The sequence below is a fragment of the Podarcis tiliguerta genome (genome assembly GCF_965153285.1).
Source record: "Podarcis tiliguerta genome assembly, chromosome: 6".
NCBI lineage: Eukaryota > Metazoa > Chordata > Lepidosauria > Squamata > Lacertidae > Podarcis > Podarcis tiliguerta.
The window spans coordinates 45,979,300-45,991,132 of NC_139539.1; the positions used below are offsets into that span (position 1 = coordinate 45,979,300).

General features: G+C 46.4%; 1 protein-coding gene across 1 annotated transcript in view; it reads right to left on the bottom strand.

The window, feature by feature from the left end:
• The window catches only part of LOC310679897 (armadillo repeat-containing protein 12-like), a 50,502-nt gene extending 39,327 nt beyond the window's left edge, over positions 1–11,175 (bottom strand). The window contains exon 1 of the mRNA XM_083445826.1: positions 9,323–11,175. The gene's annotated coding sequence lies outside the window, so the exon portion shown is untranslated. The remainder of the gene's footprint in view (positions 1–9,322) is intronic.
• Positions 11,176–11,833: the final 658 nt, after the last annotated feature.

Genomic DNA, 11,833 nt, shown 5'->3' on the forward strand with positions numbered 1-11,833 from the left:
CAGCCAGCATGACCAATTGTTGGGGATTATGGGAGCTGTAGTCCAGCATCACCTAAAGGGTCCAAGGGTCCCCACCCCTTCATTGCAATAATACTATGCACAATTGGGCTGTGGACACATTAGTAACCTAAAAAATAAACAAGGTCAGTTTCCCCTGCTTCATTTCAAGTCACATTTGTACACCAGAGAGGGAACAGGATGGTGCGTATTGCCAGTTTGGTTTCCCCACAACTGCAGCCCCCCCCCCCCGCCGCTCCTGTTCATGAAGTTCTCATCTGCCCATGTGCAAAGTCTATATCAAATGTAGACACCTCATCTTAACTGGAAAGCAAACATGGCTTATGTTTTCAAATTGGATGGAAGCTGGTTTGAGGGAAAGCATATCAAAAAGCAGTATTTCTGAAGAAATTACAGGATAGATATGGATTGTGGCTAACGTCATGCACACATGGCTTCACACACCAGCAGTGGGAGTGCAGTGGAGCCATAGTAAACAGCAATGTGTAGATGGCCTGAAAGCTCATCTGACCCCTCTCAAAACTGCATTGCATATGTGCTCTAAGATTGGATTCAAGCATCTTAACAGAGCCCTGATGCCAAGTCTCTTTGTTTACAGACAAAACTGGTACAATTGCTTTACATTTGTAGGGAGATTGTTAATGTGAGGGCACGTTGATTGCAAACATGTGATCTCCATGTGCATTCCGAAATGGTACAGTCCCATGAGAACAGCATTACGTGCCTTTCCTCAGCATCTGAATCAGCTCTAAGTGTTCTGGAGCAACACAGTCGTGAAATAACCATGGTAACACAACCGCTCAATTCAGCCTTGGTACCTGACTACTGAAAGGTAGATAATATAACACCAGCTTTTAACAAAGATCTTCACTGGCAATTCTGAAAAAGCTTCAGTGACTAAAATAGCCTGATGCGTATGTGCTTATCAATATGCATTGGTCTCAAAGAAACGTATGGCTATTTAAACATTTAATATCTGACTTAGGATAAAATTGCTGGCCAAGGGCAAATTGATAACCCCAACTACTTGGCTCCTTATTTTACCTACTAACTCTGTTGTGCTTCCCTCCTGAGTCAGGATTACCCATTGACTGTTAAGCACCACCCACTCATTTGCTGACCTCTGGCAGACAAAACCTCTGGCTCTTTCTACAGCCAGATGCCCCCGTATCTTTTCCTGATGGAGCCAATGTTTGCCTTGTACATGTGAGTCAACCATGGGATGCCACAGTTGGCTTACCAGGTTTAGAACCTGGCCGGTTTTGTGCCATGCTATGTTCTAGTCTCTTGGAGAAAAGGACACAATCTTTTCCTATCATTTTCATGGGTTCCACCAATAAAATAGGCTCTGCAGATGGATGTCAATTCAGAGAGAAGGGGCAAATGGCTTCATAATGCCCTGTGGAGATAGTCTCTTGCAATGGTATGGGTGGGAATGGCTCACTCCCTTAGTCTAGAGATGTAGAGAGCGAAACTGGAATATGGAAAGTGACCATTGCCTACAATGCTTCTGTTTTCCCCTGAAGTAATGCACCACAATTTTGCTACCTCAAAATGTAGTGGCTTATTGTATTTAGCTGCCTGAAAGTTGTGTTCAAGAGTACAATTCTGCTCCTGGTTGGCTCCTCCTCCTCCTCTTTTTTTTTTTAGGACAAATGACTCCTTCTCCTTCCCTAGGCTAATCTAATCCCCCCCCCCCCCCCGCAGCCAATTTATTCTTCTTCCCTCATATTGAGTGGGATGTCATACTGCTAGCATCAGCTTAGCAGTGGGGTGATGATGTCAGCACTGGTAGCTTTAGTATCTGGAAAGGTCCTAAGATGCACTGAGTGGGCTCATGACTCATAGAAGATGCAACTGCTCTGCTTGAAATACACGAGGGTTGCTGTTGGTGGCTGCCCAGAGTGCCAAGTGCTGAAAGACAGTGCCTGTGGACTGAAGCACACCTCAAACCAGAACTGGGAGGATGGAGGAGGAACTATAGATGGTGGGTCAACTGTGCTGGCACCTGAGTCTGAGCAGTGGGTTGCTCTGCTTTCGCACCTGCTCCCTGCTCAGCTGGAGGTGGGGGAAGAAAACAATTCCGAGGCATGGGTTATATCCGGAACTCAACTGCTTTAGCATAAGTATTGCACAGATCTCAGAACGGTGCAACCTTACATAACATACGGACTACTGCAATACACAGGCACAATAGGGTGAGTCAAGGACAGAGTGGCTGCCTTAACAGAGAATTTCCTGGCTTTTGTCAGTTTACGTCAATCTCACTGTTATTTTAATGTGGGTTTTGCCATTTTTATTTCCCTTTAAATCGGCACCATTAAGTAGGGGCTTGGAACTAGGTAAGAATGAAATGTGTGCGCAGTTGTCTTTCAGATAGTTAGGCTGGGCTGTCTGAATTGCAAAGGCCAGCTCAAGACAAAATTCCATAACACATGGAGAACTTTTAAAGAGCAAACCAATCATCATTTTTGTGGGCTCCTTTCATACTAGTGTGGGAGCTCCGCCTGCTGACTCTTTGCCTGGATAATGAAAGTGCTCAGCATTAAACAGACACACAAACATAAACAGGTTAAATGAATACCAAAGCCCCATTTCCGCCTCCTGCCTCAAATCGTTTTTAATAATAAATACTCAGACACCTGCATTTGTCCCAATGCAGTCCTTAACATTTTGTTTCTCGGTGCATTGTTCTTTCTTGTTTCTTTGTGAGCTCTGCACACTGTATCCTGTTTACAGTACATACTCCTACTAAGAAATATTTATTTCGTGCCAATGGTTGGTCAGGCACTGTACAGCAAAGAGAAATAAAAGGATTCACGCCCAGATAATGTATAATCTGTGCTAGATGGACATGACTGGCATGGAAGGAGGAAGATTTAAGGGCTGAACATGGAAATGTCAAGAGATAAGCGTCCATTGGCAATTGGGGAAACTTAGAAAAGGTCTTTGTGGTGATACTAGCACAGCCAGTATTAGATTGCAGAACCAGAGAATTGTAGAGTTGGAAGGGACCCTGAGGGTCCTCTAAACCAACCCCCCGCAATGCAGGAATCTCAACTAAAGCATCCATGACAGATAGCCATCCAACATCTGCCCAAAAACCACCAATGAAGGAGAGTCCACAACCTCCTTGAACAGCTCTTACTGTCAGAAAGTTCTTCCTGACGTTTAATTGCAATCTCCTTTCTTGTAACTTGAATCCACTCATTTGGGTTCTACCCTTCGGAGCGGCAGAAAACAGCCTTGCTCCATCTTCCATGTGACAGCGCTTGAGATATTTGAAGATAGCTCTCATATCTCCTCTGAGTCTCCTCTTTTCCAGGCTAAACATACCCAGCTCCCTCGACCGTTCCTGTTGTGCACTTCTTATTCATATGGGGTTGTATCCCAAGTAGAGCTGAGCAGCGTGTCTTATGTGTGCAAGGATTTCTTCCTGTGAAATAATAGGACTCTCCCCCCTTTCCTCCCCAAATCTGCTCTGGGCAGGTGGGGAAGAGGAGGAAGAATCCTGTTGCATAAGCAGAAAAGCTTGCACTGAAAGGAGGTACATTAGCTGAATATTGTCCATGTTTATGTTAATATGTTATGATTTAGTTATACACCACTTTTTGGCCCAAAGGACCCCAAAGCAGCCAGCAGCCTATTAATGGGAAAAAACCCACACCAAACCACAGAGCAGGCTGCAATAAATGCAGTAAGCCTGCAATTCAACTCCGCTTTGTAATAAGCAGGGGCAGGGGGAAGGTTTGGGCTGGGCGGAGGTGTCACTTTTGCCCTGCTCTAATGCCCTCTGCTAGCATGGAGCTCCTCATTCTGCCCGCCAAATGGGCAGAAGCTTTGTGGGTAGAATTCCCACCAGTGGCACTCCATGGATGTGGTTTTCAGGAGGGAAGTGTACATTAAAAAAAAAAATTGCCAAAGGAATAGACCGCTGGAAATACACCCATCTTGGATATTGCTAACAACTTTTTTTAAAAAAAGTTTTGGTATCATTGATGGAAACATATACGAGGACAGCAATTTTGCAAACTATATTGGATGTGCCAAGTTAAAAATAAAAATAAAAACTGTTGTTATGAACATTGGTGAATAAGTGGAAGTACATGGCAACCATTTTATTTTATTTTTTAAGCTGTAATCTTAAACACACTTATACTATGGGGTAAATCCCACTGCATGCATTACCAAGTTAAACAGGCATAGGGCTTGCACTGTCCAAGATCAAAGTAGAGCTGCTCCAATGGCCAAGATGAAACGCTTTGGGAAATGTTTGTCCTAAAACCTTTTATTAGCATTAAGACATGCCATGGGAAGACTAGTGTCTTTGTGAGGTACTAATTTTGCAATGCAAATTGATACAGGGTGTGGTATTGTGTGGGATGGCATGAGCTACCAGTACAGTTTCTATCGGGGCAAATCATGAGACTGGCAAATACTTTACACAGACTACAAATCACCAGATGCTTGGGATGAAATGTTTAAAATCACTATGACTCTTCCTACAAAGCCTCCAGACCCCACACAAATAATGAGCTTTAAAATTACAGAGTCTTGATCTCTCAATGTTGTTGTACACCACCCTGGTCTAGAAATATTTTTATAAATAAGGAAACAGGGTTTTTGTTTTTGTTTTAAAAAAGACATTTTGCATTTACATTGTGGGAGCTGAAGGAAAGGTAGAAGTAGAGCAGGAAGCTTAAAATGTATGTAGCTGCAATGATCTCAAATGGCACAACCTGCACTTACTCATCATTTCAATACTGTAAAATGAAACATATTAAAAGACATACTAATTTCAAATAACAGTGGAAGTTCAAAGAAAGCATAGATCTAATTATCGGAATATCTACAGGACGGGTGCCATGAAACTGCTGGCATGCTATAAACAAAAAGCTGCATCCCTGCAATGATTACTCGCTAGGGAAGAGAGTTAGAAAGTTCTGTACATTTACATTTGAAAGAAGACAGGGAAAGGAGGCCCTAGCCAGGGGCATTCTTGCTGTACCGGATGCATGACCTATGGTCTCCCTACACTAACTGGCTGGTCCTTTCTATGTTTCCTGTAACTGTTTCCTGTTTCTATGGATTGCCATAGGAACTGGGATGCTCCTCTTGAATATATGTATGGATAAATAGAGAGCAGGAGAGAGCACACTCTAGGTAGGATATTTCTGTAGTTACGGGAAATGCCTTATTCATCCTTTTTAAAAGCTGATGTTCCTTTGGAAGGAGGCAAAATTCCTCATTGCCACCTCCTAAAACATCCACAGTGGTAAGCTGCCTCAGGAGAGGAGTTGGACTGGCTCAATTATACTTAACCTTTCTGTTTCTGCAGTCCAAATTACTATTCTAGTTTGCTTGTTCTTTGTGGACCACCACGTTTTCTTATGCTGTGGTTGCTTCCTTGAAAACCTGAATGAAATTCATTTCCTCCTTCTATATCCCTGTTAAGTAGTAATTTGTTTATTTGTACAAAGCCAAGGCATCTATCTGTATATGCAGAGATCCCTTCCTATGTCTTATTGCTAAAACTGGGGGCAGGGACCACAATCCCCTTCCTCCTTCCACTTGATCAGTGAAGATGAGATCGGGGCTTACATCTAATTTTGGTTTAGAGAGCATGGGCTATCTGGGGAGGGTGGGTACTTTTTTGTTCTATATGAATAAATGAACCGCAATATTAGTAATATGAGCCTGCCTTGGGACCACATAGTGAATGGCAGAAAAGGAAGCTGTTCACATCAGCATGGCTTTGTTAGTGTCAGATTTGTTTCTATTTTTGCACACACCAGGTAGCGTTGACAGGGCAAGGATGCCTTTGCCCTCTGCAAAGATGTTCACACCTTGGCTGGAGATGAAGTATGGATAGTTTAAGGGCTCCAACCAGTGTGAAGCTGGTTTGAGAAACAATGCATCAAACGGTAGTACTTCATAAGAAACTGTGCATTTTGGGCAACGTTGTGTGTGCATGGATTAAAAACCCAGCACTGGAAATGCAGTGGGTGCACTGCCAACGAGAGTGTGAACAAAGCCTTATGCCAACAAAGGAGTTATCCAATTCGTCAGAGCTCCCAGCCAACTTCATTAGTGCAAACTAATCAGGGCTTTCTTCCCTGCCCCTCCTGAGCTCCTTACTCGGCACCATGCGCATGAAGACCAGCAAGTTTCCTGAGATGGGATGGATTCGCAACCAAATACACACCTGAGTTCATTAGGGCTAATATATGAACATCTAGGGGGTCACTTGTTCTGCATATTCAGGCTCACCAACATTCTGCCACACATAATTAGATTGACCATGAAATCGAGCTCAAGTTGGGACTATGCAGACAGCAGAAGGGTTCTTAATGGCAGCAGTGACTGGGTGACTGGCTGGGGAGGGCAGGGCTCCCAGGAGCCTCCTTTTCCATTCTCCTAGGTAAATGAGGGGTTGCTATTTGCTGCCATGGGGAAAAGTAAAACATTGCCATGTGAGACAGGAAGAGCCAAAAAGAGAGCCACGGGGTTCCTGGAATAGGGACAGTGTAAGCCAAGATTGGCTCTACGAACAGAATGAGATGACTGCTTCAGGCAGAGGATGCTGGGGGTGGAACAGTGATGGAAGAGCCTCACGCCCCATAGCTGTTGCTCTCTGTTGGTGGATACATAGATAGAAAGCTGCTCACACTGACTGGCAGAAGCTCTCCAGGGTTTTAAGCAGGGGTGTTTCCTACCTGGAGAAACTGGCGGTTGAACCTTGGACCTTCTGCATGCAAGGTAGATGTTCTGCCACTGCACTATGGCACTTCCCCATAGGCAAGATAGAGATACATGGGTCATGTGGCCTGGCTTTGGGGAGGGGAAAAGGCAGAGAGGGGTTGGATGTCAGTGGAGAGAAGCAGAAATAAAGAGGTGTTGTGGAGAGATAAAGATGGTAGGGTGTTTTTAAGGAAGGAGAGTAGGAGAGTTGGAGCAGAGGACAGGGGTGGTGGGGTTTTCATTCTCTGGTCCAAGAAATGCCACGTGCCTTTCACTGCTGCATCTGAAACTGAAATGGATGTAGTTCTCTTCATGAGGCCATTCAACACTCTACCCCAAGGTCCCCATCTTAGGGCCATGACAGCTTCTCTTGTTCTTATCAGAATTCACAGCTATTGCTTCAAAGTGAGAAAATTGCTTTTTGAAAGCTGAGATTCTTGGCATGCTAGGTGATGAATCTTGTACCAGATTCACGGACTCACATAGCATATACATACACAGTCCTGGGCATAGTTTGATTATCTCTCTCCCCGCCCCCCCCCCCCTTGGTAGGGAGAGACAACTTTTTGCATGAATCCAGTGATACTGAAAAACAGTGAGAGGCACACCATGGGCATAGCCAGGATTTTTGTTAAGGGGGGCAGAACCAGTGTGATTGGTCAGTTAGTTAAGTATATTTCTATTGTTTTACCCTGCGTGAGGCAGCTGCCCCTCCCTGCTCCCCCCCCCTTGCTATGCCCTTGCCACACACACATCCAGCAGACTGGTGTGCTAGGAATGTGGTTTGATCAGATCCATGCAGAGTTCGGCATGTATACCTAATGTGCAAGTTGACTTTCAGCTGTGTTGTAATGATGCAAACATGTGGATTAAGCTGGAAGTCGGGTGATGGCAAAGCAATCTCACAACAATTCCACCACATACCATACTCAGGCTTTGCACACTCGTGCCTTATGAACCTATCTTGGACTGCTGCTGCACGTCTAAATGTTTACCTGGTACCAAATACAGGTGTTTTTAAATGAAATTGACCTAGTCAAAGGTATGTAGATTTTACATCTACGGTATATTATAGATGCAGGAATAACCAGTTTAAGCCTCCACACACGTTTTGAACTCTCATTGGTTGTGTAAATTAGAAAGACTAGTTTCATTGTCCGTGCTAGCAATTTTGTGTGAGAAGTTAAAATTTAAGTCAATTTTGCAAGTGGATCCTGCAACAAAATGTTGCAGTATGGAGTACTGCTATTTAGGATTCCAGCCATTTCATGCCATTCCCCTTCCTGTCTGGGTTTTCTGCCCCCCTCGTTGGTCTGGGAGTACATAGAGAACACGCAGTCCTCACTGGTCTGTTTGTGATTGTTGTACTCCCCACAAGCCTGCTGACACATCCCTCCTTTATGGGGATGGTACTGTTTGGCTGCATACGGATACTCAAAGCAGTTTAAAGTGTCCCTGCACAGGATGCCAGACCATACCATTCAATTCTCCATTCCATCCCATCCCCTACTCACAGGTTTTTCTGTTCACCCAAAAAAGTTGGTCAGCATTCTATAGTCACAGAGCATTGCTCAGTTCTCATTTGGCTGTTGGAGGGAGCATTTCTGATAACTTGTACTTCTCAAACCTTGAGATTCCCCCAAATTTGCTGATACCTCTCATTTGCATATTGGTGGTGCCATTTTGGCTACACTAACGGCAGCACTCCCACCTTGAAGATTAAAATGATCATATCAGGGGAATGATTACTGGAAAGAAGGCTGCAGTGTTTAGCTGCCTAAGCAGTTAGATTCATCAACTGCTTTTGATCAATAAAAAAAGTAATTGGGCACAGTGTGTGTGTGTTCATTATTGGGAATGCCACCTGCTTTTTTACAAGTCCTATTTTAAAAATCTTACAAAACTGCAGGTGGCAGGTTCCATCTTCTCTTTTGAAGCTACTCCTTCCCACTTTTTCCTGGTCAACTTAGAAGAGGTATCCCAGTATGGTGCCTGTTGCAACCTAGGCATACACCACTGGGAAGTTTTCCTTTGGAAGGATTCCTTTATTCTTAAGAAAATGGGTGTAGATTTAATCAGTCAACTGTCCAAAACTCAAAGAATTAATCCTGCAAGATTATTTAATTGAGCCTTTAGAGGAAAAATATATAGGGGTCACTATCACCACAAGCATACAGCAATTGCATTTCTGCTTTTTCCACCCTTTGACTTTTGAGAGGTCATTTTTCTAGTCCTATTATGTATCATCTGAACACATAATTCTTTCCTAATGTGTTTCCTTAGGGCGCATATATATATTACATACACATACACAAGAGGAGACAAACTAGGAAAGAATTATGCGTTGGAATATTGCTGCCAGTCTAATATTAAGCCCACATAACCAAGGAAAAGCAGCCTTCAGTGAGCATTTAACTCCATCCTCGCTCCTTGTTGTTTTCTGCTAAGTGACATAGCAGATGTGCAAACGCAATTAACCACACTCGCATCTACACGGGTGAGCTAAGGACAGCAGTTCGTGTTTTTGCTGGCTTTGGGTGACAACGGGAACCCACAAACTTACCACCTTCCTTGGGGAGGTGGGGCGAGTTTTCATCTGAACACCCCCCCCAAAATGTGGATGCACACGTGGGGGGGGTGCGAGGAGGAGAGAGAGGCGAGGTCGTCACGTCAACAGCCAGCTTTCCCTTGATAGCCCTCAGGATCTCGTGATAGTCCTCCTCAGGATCGATCCAGTCCACGGCCGGCTTGCTCGCGATCTCCCAACCCCGTTTTCAGGAGAAACAAGCCGCTAGGTGACCTCTTGTGTTGGAGAAGCTGGTCGTAAACATTCATAGAAAAGGCGGGTGTGTGTGTGTGTTTAGGCTGAGCGATAGAAGTGGTCTCCACTAGAAAGAATTTGGCCAGGAGAGACGGATCGAGGTTTCGTAACATTGTGGAAGTTCCCGGAAAAACAAAAAAAAACGTACACATGCTCCGCGATCCGCCGCCCTCCTCTCCCTTCAGAAGAGCGCGCAGCTCGGCGAGAGTGGTCCGGCGACGCAACTACCTGAGCGGAGGGAGAAGGAAAGTCGCCAGTGGCTCATGGCTGGCACCTTGCAGGGGAATCGAAGAGATGCAATCCCGCTTGCCTGCGTTAATTAGATAGTCGAATTAGCCGGCTCGAGCCCGGGTGCCATTTAGTCGTGGCTGAAGTTGTGCACGTGCTGCGTTTGCCCTGCATGGGTTCCTTTCAAAAGAAACAGAAACGATCTCCTAGCAAGGAGACTCTCTCAATGTTGAGTAAGGGGGGGGGGGCAGCTTATCAAACTGGAACGCATCCAGTGCCGGATTTAAATATAAGCTAAACAAGCTATAGTTTAGGGCCCCCCCAAAAAAAATTAAAGGGGAAAAAACCTGGATGTACATTTCCAAAATATAAGATAAAAAACAAAACTTACATATTTTGTTATGTGCAAATGGCTTTAGATACCTGTTAGGTCCATAAATTACCATATAGCTCATATATTCAACACAAAAAACAGCGACAATTTGTTGTTGACAAAGGACAGCTGGACATATAAAGGGCCCCATTACCTTCAGCATCTTAGGGCCTCATCAAACCTAAATCCGGCCCTGAACTCATCGTATCAATACAGTCTCTCGAGATATTATGTGAATCGCCGCACCGTTCAGGTCTTTCTCTCTCCCCCCCCCCCATCCCCTTGGTGTTTGCAGCATAATTTTGTCCGCTCCTCTCCAGCTCCCGACGCGAAAAGCCGAAAGCGAGATGTCTCCTCTTCTTATTTTGAAAGGCGTTGGCAAAAGTTGTGTTCGAGCCGTTCCGTCGGAAGGGTTCTCTCTCTCTCTCTCTCCTCAGATCAAATTACAGAGTTCAAAGCAGTCAGCAATGATCTTCGCGAGAGTTACCGAAGTCTGCTGCGTTTCCTGCCCTCCACCTGCCTCCTCAAGTCGCTAAAAAGTTTGCTTCGGTGGGGTTGACTGAGGTTAAGTTGCTCAATCAGCCTACATTTTTCGATCCCTTGTTAAACTTTCAGAGAGGAACAGGAGAAGTACACAGGGGGTTTGTGGTGTGAGAGAGAAAGAGAGGGTGAAATGCGGTAGTAGTTGCTCTACATAGGGAGAACCGGGTTGCCTGAGGCGAGAGAGCGCCTTCTGCGATATATGGGGTTTCTCAGAACTGCTGCCCGGGACATCCTTGGGACTCGCTGGGGGGCCAGGCGGCTTCGGCGGGCCGCTGCCTGAGAGGACCCGGGGCTGTAGCGCCGAACGGGAACTGGGTGCTTGGTGGGACTACGGCTTCCCCTCCCTCGATCTATCGGCCTCTTATTTATTTTCCCGGAGGGAGGATGGGAACTCGAGACTTCGGACTCCCCTCAGGGCAGTTTGATTGTGGATGAGCGGGAGGCGCTATTTACATACGGGCGGGGAGAAGCGGCCCAATGAGAAAGCGCCATGGGGACCGCTCTCCCAGACGGGCAAGCGCCGGGGCCAGTAGGCAGCAGGAGGAGGGGCTTTGCGGAGGGGACTCGCGGCCAACGCCGGTAGCTCATGTCATTCCCGGTCGGATAACGCGGCGGCAGCGGTAGAAGCGGCAGCAGCAGCAGAAGCTGGCGGTAGCGGCGGCGGCGAGGGCAGGTACCCGGCGTTGGCTGGCGGGTCCGGCGGGAAAGAGGCGCGCTTTTCTCGCTCCCTCGGAGGGAAGGAAGGGGCGCTGCTCTTGGGTTGGCGGGACCTCCAGCCCGGTCTCCCTCCGCTCAAGGGGCCGCCTCAGCCTCTCTCTCGGCCCCCGGCCCCTTCGGAGAGGCCCCTTTCGCCCTCCTTCCTGAGGGGAAATCTTCCGGGCAGCCCAGGCACTGGTTGCCACCATGGCGCGCCTCGCACACCCTCTCCCCGCAACCCCATAACAACAGGCGCCGGCCGCTCACTTCCCCGTAGGATCCAAGCCCTGTTTGTTCTTCTCCCCGCCACGACTTCCCCAGCCAGGCGTTGCCTTGGGAGACTTGGAAATCGAATTTCTCTCACTCGCCGTCGTTCTACCCGACCTCTTCTTTGGAAGAACACCCCCCCCCCC